Source organism: Schistocerca americana, chromosome X (assembly GCF_021461395.2).
Source record: "Schistocerca americana isolate TAMUIC-IGC-003095 chromosome X, iqSchAmer2.1, whole genome shotgun sequence".
In the NCBI taxonomy this organism is placed as follows: Eukaryota; Metazoa; Arthropoda; class Insecta; order Orthoptera; family Acrididae; genus Schistocerca; species Schistocerca americana.
The window spans coordinates 180,142,493-180,157,653 of NC_060130.1; the positions used below are offsets into that span (position 1 = coordinate 180,142,493).

General features: G+C 44.7%; 1 protein-coding gene across 1 annotated transcript in view; it reads left to right on the top strand.

Annotated features, from left to right (window-relative positions):
- Positions 1-15,161, top strand: part of LOC124555654 (growth/differentiation factor 8-like) — a 435,974-nt gene that overhangs the window by 159,334 nt on the left and 261,479 nt on the right. The window lies entirely within an intron of this gene.

Sequence of the window (15,161 nt, forward strand, 5' to 3'; positions counted from 1 at the left end):
GCCCTGACCAGCACATTCTCCAGATCTCTCACCAATTGAAAACGTCTGGTCATTGGTGCCCGAGCAACTGACGCGTCACAATACGCCAGTCACTACTATTGATGAACTGTGGTATCGTGTTGAAGCTACATGGGCAGCTGTACCTGTACTCGCCATCCAAGCTCTGTTTGACTCACTGTCCAGGCGTATGAAAGCCGTTATTATGGCCAGAGGTGGTTGTTCTGGGTACTGATTTCTCAGGATCTATGGACCCAATTTACGTGAAAATATAATCACATGTCAGTTCTAGTATAATATATTTGTCCAATGAATACCTGCTTATCATCTGCATTTCTTCTTGGTGTAGCAATTTTAATGGGCATTAGTGTATATCCCTATGAAGTGTCCACATGATTTTGAAGTACTCCCATGTCCAGCAAAATCCCCAAATCTGTTCCCAACGAAATATGTGTGGTACCAGCTCAGACATCAACTACACCCCTGCCACTTTTCAGGATATCGAGGACCAGTTGCAAGAGTCGTGGACCAGCTTGCCTCAGGAGATGATATAATGGCTTTTTCGCCTGCTTGAGAACCAAATCAGTGCATACATCCAAGTCAGAGTGGGAGGCATATTGCATATTCATTGCCATGCTTCGGTCGACCATGCCTGACCACCACAAGGGACGAACGATGTATTGTGCACCAAGCAACTCTTAAGTCCGTCACGTATGTGCCCTTCATCCCAAAACAAGTAATGGACTCCCTGCAACAGTTCGTTGGGCTGATTCGGCAAAGTTTTTTTTAAAAAATGAGATTCGGTTTTGTAATAACTAAAATAATATCGCTTACTCCTCTCTCAACTCGTGAAGTTTCATTCGATATGCCTCCCTTTCTGGATGCTTTAGATTTTTTTTCTCAGGCAGAGTATATTGCAAACAGTAATGGGGGTATAGCATTCCTTCCGCAGCACATCCGAAGTTACATTTACGACTGCCGATTTCTGTCTGTTAATAATGATATGCTGTAGTTTATTTGCCAGAAACTCTTCAATCGAACCACAAATCTGATCTTACATCCCATACAGTGGTTTTTTGTTCATTACGGGGCAGCACGGAACGGTGTCTGACTCCCTTCGGAAGTCGAGGACACGGCATCTACATGCAGCCTTGTCAGTCTCGTGGTCGAACAGAACGGGCTGGATTTCGTACGATATTTCATTGCGGAATCTGTGTCGATTCCCACACAGGAAGTTTTGTGCCTCCAGAAACAGTTACAGTACGCTTGTTCGCCCCCTGCTTGAATACTGCTCAGCAGTGTGGGATCCGTACCAGATAGGGTTGATACAAGAGATAGAGAAGATACAACGGAGAGCAGCGCGCTTCGTTATAGGATCATTTAGTAATCGCGAAAGCGTTACGGAGATGATAGATAAACTCCAGTGGAAGACTCTGCAGGAGAGACGCTCAGTAGCTCGGTACGGGCTTTTGTCAAAGTTTCGAGAACATACCTTCACCGAAGAGTCAAGCAGTAAATTGCTCCCTCCTACGTATATCTCGCGAAGAGACCATGAGGATAAAATCAGAGAGATTAGAGCCCACACAGAGGCATACCGACAATCCTTCTTTCCACGAACAATACGAGACTGGAATAGAAGGGAGAACCGATAGAGGTACTCAAGGTACCCTCCGCCACACACCGTCAGGTGGCTTGCGGAGTATGGATGTAGATGTAGATGTAGAAACGTCGCTACACACGAGCTTAAAACGTGTTCTAAAAATTCTGCAACTGATTGAAAATGGAAATAAGATGCCTTTTTTCTTTTTTTAAAACACTAGAAACACTTCGCATCTCCATCGGCTTACGGTAGACTGCTGCTAGAGGAGGAGCAAACTCTTTCGCGTATTCTGTGCAGAATCTTACAGGTACCGTGTTATCGCATCATGTTCAATCACCTTGCTTCTGCTGAGCGGCTTTATTTGAATTTATACATCCCGGTTACTTAATTTTATATGTAGTATATTGTGGACTGGCAAGACAGCCAATCCACTACGACAGGTAGCCGAAAGGCACGCGTTTAAGCTCACGCAGGATGGCGTGAGGTCTGGAATAGGACAAGGTCTTTATAGTAGCAAAAATAGTACGTAGCTTCTGGAATACTTAACTTTAATCCATAATTGGTGAACATCGGTCTGACGGTACATGCATCACAAGATAAATAGCAATTGATAATGGCGCCTTGCTAGGTCGTAGCAAATGACATAGCTGAAGGCTATGCTAACTATCGTCTCGGCAAATGCGAGCTTAATTTGTCAGTGAACCATCGCTAGCAAAGTCGGCTGTACAACTGGGCGAGTGCTAGGAAGTCTTTCTAGACCTGCCGTGTGGCGGCGCTCGGTCTGCAATCACTGACAGTGGCGACACGCGGGTCCGACGTATACTAACGGACCGCGGCCGATTTAAAGGCTACCACCTAGCAAGTGTGGTGTCTGGCGGTGACACCACATAGTATTTTGTAGTTCTTGTGACAATTGAAAGGCTGAGACTGAGTACGACCTTCCTCAGGGAAACAATTTTCGAAAAAGAAAATTGTATTTCGGCCTTCTCTATGTCATGCACCGTTTGGGTGCACTATGGTGACTGAGTGTCTGGTCACACGGTTTCGCTCTGTTTAATTATCTAACATTAGATCAAAATTCGTTCGGACTGAATGACTTCGTCGTCATCGGGATGTAGAACCCTGATGTTCCTAGATTCCCTCGGTCGAGGAGAATGCCGGGATATTTCCACTGAAAAAGACTCGAATAATTTCCTTCCCGATTCTTACTCTATGCGTGGTTATGCTACATGCTCGTACGCTAATAGCTTCCTTGTAGACGAAACGCTAAACGCTTATCATCCTTCTCCTTCAGGCGCGTAGCTGGTATCTTCCCTTCGCGTTGTGTTCGTGCTGTGTCATGAGTTCAGAGCTAGGTTGTGGTGTTGTCGGCAAAGAGGACTGAAACTGGAATACTTTCTAACAGACTGCTTTTAATTTGGTTATGGTTTTGTCTTCATTACAATGTAGTTCTATTTACTTTCACCCAGTGTTCCTCTATAATATGGGCCCACACACAGTCGCTGAAATGTTCCGTTTACTACATGAAGATATTGTTCTTTGTCCCGTCTTCAGGGTCTACCAAGTTCGGACGACGTGTATTAGAATTATTCGGAACTCACTTGTCCTACCGATTGTTTTAGTTCCTACTTGGCCGCTTTCCATATTTCTTTTTCATGTCGAGCCTGGAACCTGTGTTGTGATGAATCCACAAGTTAATATTGTTTACATATGGGAGTTGCTGATTTCAAACTTATTTTATATAATTTTGCGGGAGAAGCGATTTTGTCATTGACGACTTCGCGCCAATTAGTGTTTACTTGAAACTGAAGAAGACGGTTGTAAATTTCTTCGTATATGATATCCTAGTTTGCTGTTCATTGTTTCCACTCTGTTAGCACTTTTGTTAATTCTCTACACAATCTCCATATAGCCAGGATTAAGTAAAACTGTCACGTACCCGAATGTTAGTTTGAACAGCACAATAGGTATGCTCCTATTCCGCTTGTCTTTCTCCGACGTATCAACTAATTTACCCTTGAATTCTTTTAGATAACATAGTTGTGTGGAGATAACAGCGATTAATTTACTTATAATCAATTATTCAAAATGACAGTCACAATCGCATTTTTTCATCGTATGTTACATGGCATTTTTATTAATAATTTTCTTAGCATAATTCGGAATAATCTTCTGTTGCAAACATTTTCTATTAAACGATATTTTAGTATTTAATTTCATAATATTAGTTCTAATTTTCCTAAATGCCTTAAGCTCTCCAACTACCTGACTTCGTAGCATGCATAAATTTTTAGACAACATAGTTGTATGGAGATAACAGCGATTAATTTACTTATAATCAATTATTCAAAATGACATTTTGAATAATTAATGTACGCTTGGAATAATAGGGAAACCTACACTTTAACGTAGATTCCGAAACGTCGGAGCCACTCAGCATTTTTCACATTGCCAGCCGTGAAGGTATTGTGTGTCAGATCAAAATCCTAAGACTGACCGAGATTCGTACCGAAGAGATTTCTATCTGTAGTGCGGCACATTGTCACTGAGCCACAGGCTATATAGGTGTCGCCCCCTCCCCCGTAGCTTAATCATACATACTAACGAGGCAAGTAGCCAAATTCTGGATTTTCATTGGTCCAGCATTAATCTGTTGAGAATGGGGAGGGGGGGGAAGGGGAGGGGGGAGGGGGGAGCAGCATTGTGCGCTAATAGCAACGTAGTCGATCGTGCAAACTCCAGAGTGATTGCAGAGAAGAGTTCCACAGCAACTAGAGACGGGTCTGGCCTCAGGCGCCTGCAGGAAGTGGTGACCATCACATTGGCATACGATCTGCATGAGGCATTTCTCATGTCCCGCTTTTGCTGGAATAAATCACGGTGATACGCCGGTACCGACCAAAGAGGTTGAAAGCAACGAGATAGGTTGGGTTAAAATAATACGTCAAATAGCTTGGTTGCCTAATATACATACGTAAAATGTGTCCTGCCTCAGAAACAATTCGGAATAAGGGATATGTGCGTATAAAGTTTTTTGCTTTAAATGAGCGTTCCTGTCACATGTATTTTGTATTTTAAATATGTCTAAACAGATAGAGACGAATATCGAATTTTCAGTGTACCAAGACAATCATAATACAGTCAAATAATATTTGTTGTATTGAACTGATCTTGAGATAAGTGTGTTATATGTTATCAAACATTAAAGATTGAACGAAAATGCTCGAAACTAATCACTAATAAAAACACACTGCCGGAAAAAAATTATTAGACACTTTTAGAGTACACTCAAGATTTATTGTTGCAACAGTGCATATGGAGTACATGAAATCATTACATTTATGGTTCAATAGCACAAGCGTTTCTGAGGTACCAGGTATCGACTCATGCCGGAACACACATATTAGTACGTGGTTTAGCCTCCACGGGCGGTAATAAAGGCGCTGACTGTCGATCGTACAGATAGCATATACTGTCCTGGTGTACGTTATTCCATGCCTGCTCGACCTGTTCACGTAGCTCTGTAAGAACTGTTGGCTGACGAGTCCTTCTCCGGCCATATACCACACGTGCTCGATTCGAGAGAGGTCGGGACATCATGCTGCTCAGGGAAGTTGCTACACGTCTTGCAGAACACGAGCTGTATGTGAGCGAGCATTATCCTGTTGGAACAACACATGGCCTTCGGGTTGCAAGAACGGCAGAATAAATAAATGTCGTGTGACGAGGGCCTCCCATCGGGTACCCCGTTCGTTCGGTGCAAGTCTTTCGATTTGACGCCACTTTGGTAACTTGGGGATGAAATGATGATGATTAGGGGAACACAACACCCAGTCCCTAGGCGGAGAAAATCTCCGACCCAGCCGGGAATCGAACCCGGGCCCTTAGAATTGACATTCTGTAGCGCAGCTACCGGGGGCGGACAGAACGGCAGAAGAACGGGTCTAACAATATTCTGCACGTATCGAGCGCTGGTTAGCGTCCCCTCAAGAAAACCAAAGGTGAAGGTGTGTTGTATCTTCTCGCAGCTTAGACCATAAGGCAGTGGGTGGGGCCAGTGTGTCCTGGACGAATGCACGGCGCTTATCAGGCCTACGTCATACGATCAGACGACCATCATTTGTTTGCAGGCAGAATCTGCGTTTACCGCTGAAGACCATGGCGCGCCATTCGTAGTGATCCTCTGATGCCAGCAGTCGAGCCGTGCATGGGACGGAAAAACAATTCAGATCGCTCTAAAGAGGAAAGGCCGCTCGACCTGATGGGATACCAGTTCGATTTTACACAGGGTACGCGAAGGAACTTGCCCCCCTTCTTGCAGCGGTGTACCGCAGGTCTTTAGAAGAGCGTAAGGTTCCAAAAGATTGGAAAAGGGCACAGGTCATCCTCGTTTTCAAGAAGGGACGTCGAACAGATGTGCAGAACTATAGGCCTATATCTCTACCGTCGATCAGTTGTAGAATTTTGGAACAAGTATTATGTTCGAGTATAATGACTTTTCTGGAAACTAGAAATCTACTCTGTAAGAATCAGCATGGGTTTCGAAAAAGACTATCGTGTGAAACCCAGCTCGCGCTATTCCTCCACGAGGCTCAGAGGGCCATATACACGGGTTCCCAGGTAGATGCCGTGTTTCTTGACTTCCGCAAGGCGTTTGATACAGTTCCCTATTGTCGTTTAATGAACAAAGTAAGAGCATATGGACTATCAGACCAATTGTGTGATTGGATTGAAGAGTTCCTAGATAACATAACACAGCATGTCATTCTCAATGTAGAGAAGTTTTCCGACGTAAAAGTGATTTAAGGTGTGCTGCAGGGGAGTGACTTAGGACCGTTGCTATTCACAATATATGTAAATGACCTTGTGATAACATCAGAAGTTCACTGAGGCCTTTTGCGGATGATGCTGTGGTATATCAAGAGGTTGTAACAATGGAAAATTGTACTGAAATGCAGGAGGATCTGCAATGAATTGACACATAGTGCAGGAAATGGCAATTGAATCTCAATGTAGACAAGTGTAATGTGATGCGAATACATAGAAAGAAAGATCCTTATCATTTAGCTACAATATAGCAGGCCAGCAACTGGAAGCAGTTAATACCATAAATTATTTGGGAGTAGGCATTAGGAGTGATTTAAAATGGAATGACCATATAAAATTAATCATCGGTAAATCAGATGCCAGACTGAGATTCATTGGAAAAATCCTAAGGAAATGCAATCCGAAAACAAAGGAAGTAGGTTACAGTACGCTTGTTCGCCCACTGCTTGAATACTGCTCACCGGTGTGGGATCCGTACCAGATGGGATTGATAGAACAGATAGAGAAGATCCAACGGAGAGCAGCGCGGTTCGTTACAGGATCATTTAGTAATCACGAAAGCGTTACGGAGATGATAGATAAACTCCAGTGGAAGACTTTGCAACAGAGACGCTCAGTAGCTCGATAAGGGCTTTTATCGAAGTTTCGAGAACATACCTTCACCGAGGAGTCAACCAGTATATTTCTCCCTCCTACGCATATCTCGCGAAGAGACCACGAGGATAAAATCAGAGAGATTAGAGCCCACACAGAGGCATACAGACAATCTTTCTTTCCACAAACAATACGAGACTGGAACAGAAGGGAGAACCGATAGAGGTACTCAAGGTACCCTCCGCCACACACCGTCAGGTGGCTTGCGAAGTGCGCATATAGATGGAGATGTAGATTGCGAGGCGTTAGTGGAAGACGGGCTAGAGATGTGCGTGCACGTAGTCACACTGCTAGTATCCGGTTCGTAACAATTTGTGTTGACACGTCTGGACTCACAAGCCCTATTGTCTGTGCTGTGGTAGCTGTACGGCCTGCTACCGCCGCCCTTACAATACGAAGATCCTGGTGGGCGTGTGTGCTGCGTGAACGTCCGGAGCCTCGCCCGCGGGTGTGAGAATGTTCACGTGACTACTGATACCACCATCGCTGCACAGCTGTCGCAGCAAGTCTAACTTGGGTGTCAGTTCTCCGAAATGACGGCCCTGCTACAAGGAAAGCCATAATTTGACCCCTTTCAAACTCGCTCACTTGGCTGTAGGAAGCACGAGCGCGTCTCAGTGGCACGATTACCTGCTTGCTTTACACGTTTGCACCACACTGAAACTTCTCGCTGTCAGGATTCCATGTTAAAGGGTACACACAGATGGCGCTCTGTTAGCTATGCCAGTACGCTATCTTTTGGCAGACGACGTCGAAACCATTGTCCGTCCATCTAGTACCTCCCCGGTGGCATACGCCACTATCGGATCACTTCGACGTCATCTTTCCAGGTGTACTAATTTTTTTCCGGCAATGTATTATATGCAACTCTGATGTAAACCTTAATTAATGAGTTACAACCGTCCTTGAATACTGAACATTCGTCACTCCGTCACGTGCCTGAAAACAAACCGGTGATACACTACTGGCCATTAAAATTACTACAACAGGAAGAAATGCAGGTCATAAACACGTATTGATTCGGCAAATATATTATACTAGAAATGACATGTGATTACATTTCCACGCAATTTGGGTGCATAGATCCTGAGAAATCAGTACCAGAACAACCACCTCTGGCCGTAATAACGGCCTTGATACACCTGGCCATTGAGTCAAACAGAGCTTGGATGGCGTGTACAGGTACAGCTGCCCATACAGCTTCAACGTGATACCACATTTCATCAAGAGTAGTGACTGGCGTAATGAGACGAGCCAGTCGCTCGGCCACCATTGACGAGACGTTTTCAGTTGGTGAAAGATCTGGAGAATGTGCTGGCCAGGGCAGCAGTCGAACATTTTCTGTATCCAGAAAGGCCCGTACAGGACCTGCAACATGCGGTCGTACATTATCCTGCTGAAATGTAGGGTTTCGCAGGGGTCGAATAAAGGGTATAGCCACGAGTCGTAACACATCTGAAATGTAACGTCCACTGTTCAAAGTGCCGTCAATGCGGACAAGAGGTGACCGAGACGTGTAACCAGTGGCACCTCATACCATCACACCGAGAGATACGCCAGTATGGCGGTGACGAATACACGCTTCCAACGTGCGTTCACCGCGATGTAGCCAAACACGGATGCGACCATCATGATGCTGTAAACAGAACCTGGATTCATCCTTAAAAATGACGTTTTGCCATTCGTACACCCAAGTACGTCGTTGAGTACACCATCGCAAGCGCTCCTGGCTATGACGCAGCGTCAAGGGTAACCGCAGCCATGGTCTCCGAGCTGATAGTACATGCTGCCGCAAACGTCGTCGAACTGTTGGTGCACATGGTTGTTGGCTTGCAAACGTCCCCGTCTGTTGACTCTGGGATCGAGACGTGGCTGCACGATCCGTTACAGTTATGCGGATAAGATGCCTGCCATCTCGACTGCTAGTGATACGAGGCCGTTGGGATCCAGCATGGCGTTCCGTATTACCCTCCTGAACCCACCGATTCCATATTGTGCTAACAGTCGTTTGATTTCGACTAACGCGAGCAGCAATGTCGCGATACGATAAACCGCAATCGTGATAGGCTACAATCCGACCTTTATCAAAGTCGGAAACGTGATGGTACGCATTTCTCCTCCTTACACGAGGCATCACAACAACGTTTCACCAGACAATGCCGGTCAACTGCTGTTTGTGTATGAGAAATCGGTTGGAAACTTTAGTCATGCCAGCACGCTGTAGGTGTGGCTTCCGGCGTCAGCCTTGTGTGAATGCTCTGAAAAGCTAATCATTTACATATCACAGCATCTTCCTCCTGTCGGTTAAATTTCGCGTCTGTAGCACGTCATCTTCGTGGTGTAGCAATTTTAATGGCCAGTAGTGTAATTCCGCCCAACTTACAGCCCATGTTGTCCCCTCAGGTGCCGCGATATCGGATACGGTATAGTCGTGCTGAATACTGACGCTGGCCCGCCAGTACGGTAGGCCTTCAGACCTGTGCGACGCTGGAGTTTACGGCAGTTTCTGCCCTGCCCTGGAATCGTGTCGGTAGACTACCGGACTACCCATCAGCGCTCGCTGCTGTGCTGACGTCAGTGCTGGAAACTGCACTCCTTCAGCTGTGACTTCGGATCGCTGATCGTCTCGTACGGCAGCAAGTGCGGGACCGACACTAGAAAAATTTCGTACACGATTTGTTACCATACCATAACCAGATAATCGAATGAGAAAGACACGATTACCATCGATCCTACTGATCGAGTGCCAAAAGTTATGAGGATGGAGTATTTTTGTCGCTAAGGAAAAGCTTGGAACCCAACCTAACCTAACCTTGGCTCTACGACGTCATTAGTAATGACGGAATTGATTCTCCCCTTCCAGAGACATCAGCGCTCTTTAGTTACGCTACATTTGATCAACGAATTTGTTATATGGTCTCTAAAGCTTAGTCACACTGTTGCTAGCCATTGTTGAGTCCTGCCTAGGGCCTCTTATGTAATGTTACAAGGGTAACAAAGGCGATTCGGCCTGCACTGTTCTAACCATTTTCTGCTGAGTTGCTCGCAGCCTCTCTTAAAGATTGTCGAGGTGGTTGTCTTCCTGACCCACGTAACGGTTTGGAAATGTGAGCGCTTCCCGTCTGAAGGCTGTCGGCTGGCGACACTTCCTCGCGATTGAGTGACGCCGGCTGCTCGAATTTAGAAAAAAATTTGCTCTCACGTTTCCTTACTAATTTTGGCGTGCAAAAACGCTGAACCCGATAAATACAGACCACCGCTACTCGTTATGACCTTGTGTGAGGCAGTGAATGTATAGCGCAAGTTATGACCAATGAAGCACCTTCCCATACTTTGAATATATCCATTAACCTACTCTTAAAAAAGTAAACCTGGCAGAAAATCAAAAGAGATTCCAGTCGTCCGTAAAGTACGTTAGCTGCAGGACACAATCAATATCTTCTCTGTGCGATAGAAATGGAAATACTGTCGATGACAGTGATGCTAAAGCAGATTAACTAAGTACAGCATTCCGAAATTCTTTCGCCAAAGAAGACGAAGCACATATTCCAGAATTTGAATCAACAGCTGCCAACATTAGTAACTTAGAAGTTGATATCCTCGGAGTAGTAAAGCTACTTCAATCACTTAAAAAAGCAAGTCTTCCGGTCCAGACTGTACACCTGTTAGGTTCCTTTTGGAGTATGCTGATGCAGTAGCTCCAAACTTAACAGTTAATATATAACCTCTCGCTCGACAAAACATCCGTACCCAAAGACTGCACAGGTCACAGCAATATATACACACATGAATAGTGCTGGTATTAATATTACTGAAATTTTTAGTTCTACACATGCAACTACACTTAGAGGTACAATTTCTTTATATATATATATATATATATATATATATATATATATATATATATATATATATATTGGTTTGGTTTGGTTTGGTTGTTTGGGGAAGGAGACCAGACAGCGTGGTCATCGGTCTCATCGAATTAGGGAAGGACGGGGAAGGAAGTCGGCCGTGCCCTTTCAGAGGAACCATCCCGGCATTTGCCCGGAGTGATTTAGGGAAATCACGGAAAACCTAAATCAGGATGGCCGGACGCGGGATTGAACCGTCGTCCTCCCGAATGCGAGTCCAGTGTCTAACCACTGCGCCACCTCGCTCGGTATATATATATATATATATATATATATATATATAAAGAAATTATATATATATATATATATATATATATATATATATATATATATATAAAGAAATTATATATATATATATATATATATATATATATATATATATATATAAAGAAATTATATATATATATATATATATATAAAGAAATTGTACCTCTAAGTGTAGTTGCATGTGTAGAACTAAAAATTATATATATATATATATATATATCGTCAGCGATCAAGCCTACAGGTATAGTGCTGCAGATGAAACTGGTGTTTAGTATCCGACAATGATTCGAAGGACATGTCAAAGAAATTTTTATTACAGCAAAGGAAGGAAATACAACAACTGGATGAGAAGAATGTCAGCAAATAAAAATAAATACTGGCGTCAGGCAGGGAGACGGCTTATAAGTCAGGCAGAGAGTTACAAGCCGAACCAGTGTCAGAAAACTGGTGTTTAGTATCCGACAATGATTCGAAGGACATGTCAAAGAAATTTTTATTACAGCAAAGGAAGGAAATACAACAACTGGATGAGAAGAATGTCAGCAAATAAAAATAAATACTGGCGTCAGGCAGGGAGACGGCTTATAAGTCAGGCAGAGAGTTACAAGCCGAACCAGTGTCAGAAAAATTGTGAGGGTTTCGAAGTCTGGCTTCTGCAAGTGATTTTTCGATACTTTTCAGAAGACCTATCCGAAGCAGTTAGCTAGAGTAACAAAGACTAAAAATTTCAACAGAGTAAAATATATTAAATGAGAAAATTTTAGGTTAGGTTTTACGATGAAAGTTATGAATATCAATTATTCAAACTTCAAGTTTACTGTAAACAATCGCAATTTATTTTATTCCAGAATCGGTTTGTCAATTAGTACGGTATGTATGTATAGTGCGATCGACTTTGTCACTGCCTATAGCAGTCATAAGCTCCTTTTCCTGTCTATGTACTTTACATACAGCATCATATATACTTCGCACACACTCCAGTAAGCAAACATAAGGCCATCTTTGCTTACTTCAGTGTGCACAAAGCGTATATTATGCAACATCATCCGCCAACAGCCTCATGGAGCTTCCAGTGGATCATTTACGTACACTGACGGAAGAAATCGCAGCACACAAAAATTATTATTGTCAAGTAATGAAAATTCTGGAATACATTTGTCTGCGTAACATATTTAAGTCGTTAATATTGTTGGATCGCAGGTTAATGTAAGCGCGAGATAGCCATTGCAAATGTGAAATTCTGGTATTTTAATAACCGATGTAATTGCTAGATTGCTGGCCGTTGTGACCGAGCGGTTCTAGGCGCTTCAGTCTGGAACCGCGCTGCTGCTACGGTCGCAGGTTCGAATCCTGCCTCGGGCATGGATGTGTGTGATGTCCTTAGGTTAGTTCAGTTTAAGTAGTTCTAAGTCTAGGGGACTGATGACCTCAGATGCTAAGTCCCATAGTGCTTAGAGCCGTTTGAACCATTTGAATTGCCAGATTGCTGAAAGCAAGCACGCGAACGTGCATGCAGTGTGTTTTACAGTTGCCAAATGCCAGTTTGTGGGATGGAGTTCCGTGTCTGTTACACTTGGTCGGTCAATAAGGGGAAGGTCGATGCCGTTTGTGGACGACGCTGGAGTTGTCCGGCGATGTCTTATATTTGCTCGACAGGAGACAAATCTGGTGATCGAGCACCCCAATTCAACATTTAGACACTGTGTAGAGTATGTTGGGCTACAACAGCGGTATGTGGGCGAGCGTTAATCAGTTGGAAAACACCCCCTGGAATGCTGGTCATGAATGGCAGCGCAACAGGTTAGATCACCAGACTGACGAACAAATTTGCAGTCAGGGTAAGAGGGATACGCACGAGAGTGCTCCTGCTGTCACATGAAATCGCACCACAGACCATACCTACAGTTGTAGTGGAAGTGTGTCTAGCTAGCAGGCAGGTTGGTTGCAGCCCCTCAAGGGCCTCTTTCTAGCCAACACATCTACATCTACATCTACATTGATACTCCGCAAGCCACCCAACGGTGTGTGGCGGAGGGCACTTTACGTGCCACTGTCATTACCTCCCTTTCCTGTTCCAGTCGCGTATGGTTCGCGGGAAAAACGACTGTCTGAAAGCCTCCGTGCGCGCTCGAATCTCTCTAATTTTACATTCGTGATCTCCTCGGGAGGTATAAGTAGGGGGAAGCAATATATTCGATACCTCATCCAGAAACGCACCCTCTCGAAACCTGGCGAGCAAGCTACACCGCGATGCAGAGCGCCTCTCTTGCAGAGTCTGCCACTTGAGTTTATTAAACATCTCCGTAACGCTATCACGGTTACCAAATAACCCGGTGACGAAACGCGCCGCTCTTCTTTGGATCTTCTCTATCTCCTCCGTCAACCCGACCTGGTACGGATCCCACACTGATGAGCAATACTCAAGTATAGGTCGAACGAGTGTTTTGTAAGCCACCTCCTTTGTTGATGGAACACACGGCCATCAGTGGGAGCGAGGCAGAACCAGCTTTCATCAGAAAACACAACACACCTCCACCTTTCCCTCCACTGAGCTGTCGCTTGACGCCACTGAAGTCTCAGATGGCGGTGGTTTGGGGACAGTGTAATGCACTCTACAAGGCATCTGGCTCGGAGCTGTCCTTGAAGTAACCGGTTTATAACAGTTTATTGAGTCGCTGTGGTGCCAACTGCTGCACATATTGCTGCTGCAGATGCAGTTATGAAGCGCCAGAGCCATGCGCCGAACACGATAGTCTTCCCTCCCGGTAGTGGCACTTGGACGAATATACACTCTCGTGACCTCTGCTGCCAGCAATCGAGTACAGTGGCTGCATTCCTGCCAAGTTTTTCCGAAATATAGCAGAAGAGACTTCCAGCTTGTCGTAGCCCTATTACACGACCTAGTTCAAACTCATTGAGGTGTTGATAATGGCGTCTTTATCGCCTTGGAGGCATTCTAGACTAACATCAACACGCCACGTCCATTCTCAAAGGTAACTAAAGTTCACGACCGTTACAGCGTGTATTTAAAGCAAACCTAATTTGGATGTTCATAGTGGCAGCACTAGCGCCACTCTTATGCGACTGGCGAGAAATCTGAAAATACATCATGTTTCAGATGTAGAAACACGCCTACTGATTTCCGTTATGTCGAATAGCTCTTTCTTGACGTTGCGTCAGTGTGTGACAAGAACAGTAATAGTTCTGTGATACTGCCCGAAGTTGGTTTTATGCCTGAAGACCTCTCCGTCGAGAATGACGTGCTGTAGTTCTGTTTATACTAGGAATTTGCCCGCTACAGGGAACATCGGGAATATAAATGAGGACGAGGGCTGGGGATTCGACTGCAGTGTGTGCGGCCACGTTGCATACGCGGCGGTGGCGTGCAGTTAAATGCCGCTTTCGCAGTATATGTAAGTGGCGTTACTGGAAATGCTCGTTCGTGTTAGTTGACAGGGCGTCGGAGTCAGCCATTTCCGTGAAGTGGCGCGGCCTGCATGAAGCATGCGCTACGGTGCCCTTCTAATGAGAGCGATGGCTTCTACTCTGTTGTCTATTAGAAATGAAACACCGTAAAGGTAGTATATAAGAAACGTCAAATTTGCACCAAATTTTCTGCATGTTCGGATATGCAAATGATTAGCATTTCAGTTCTAGCGCACCAATTAGGAAGAATGACACCAATTACAACATTACAAATGATCCAGAATGAGATTTTTCACTCTGCAGCGGAGTGTACACTCATATGAAACTTCCTGTCAGATTAAAACCGTGTACTGGACCGAGACTCGAACTCGGGACCTTTGCCTTTCGCGGGCAAGTGCTCTACCAACTGAGCTACCGAAGCACGACTCACGCCCGGCACTCACAGCTTTACTTCTGCCAGTACCTCGTCTCCTACCCTC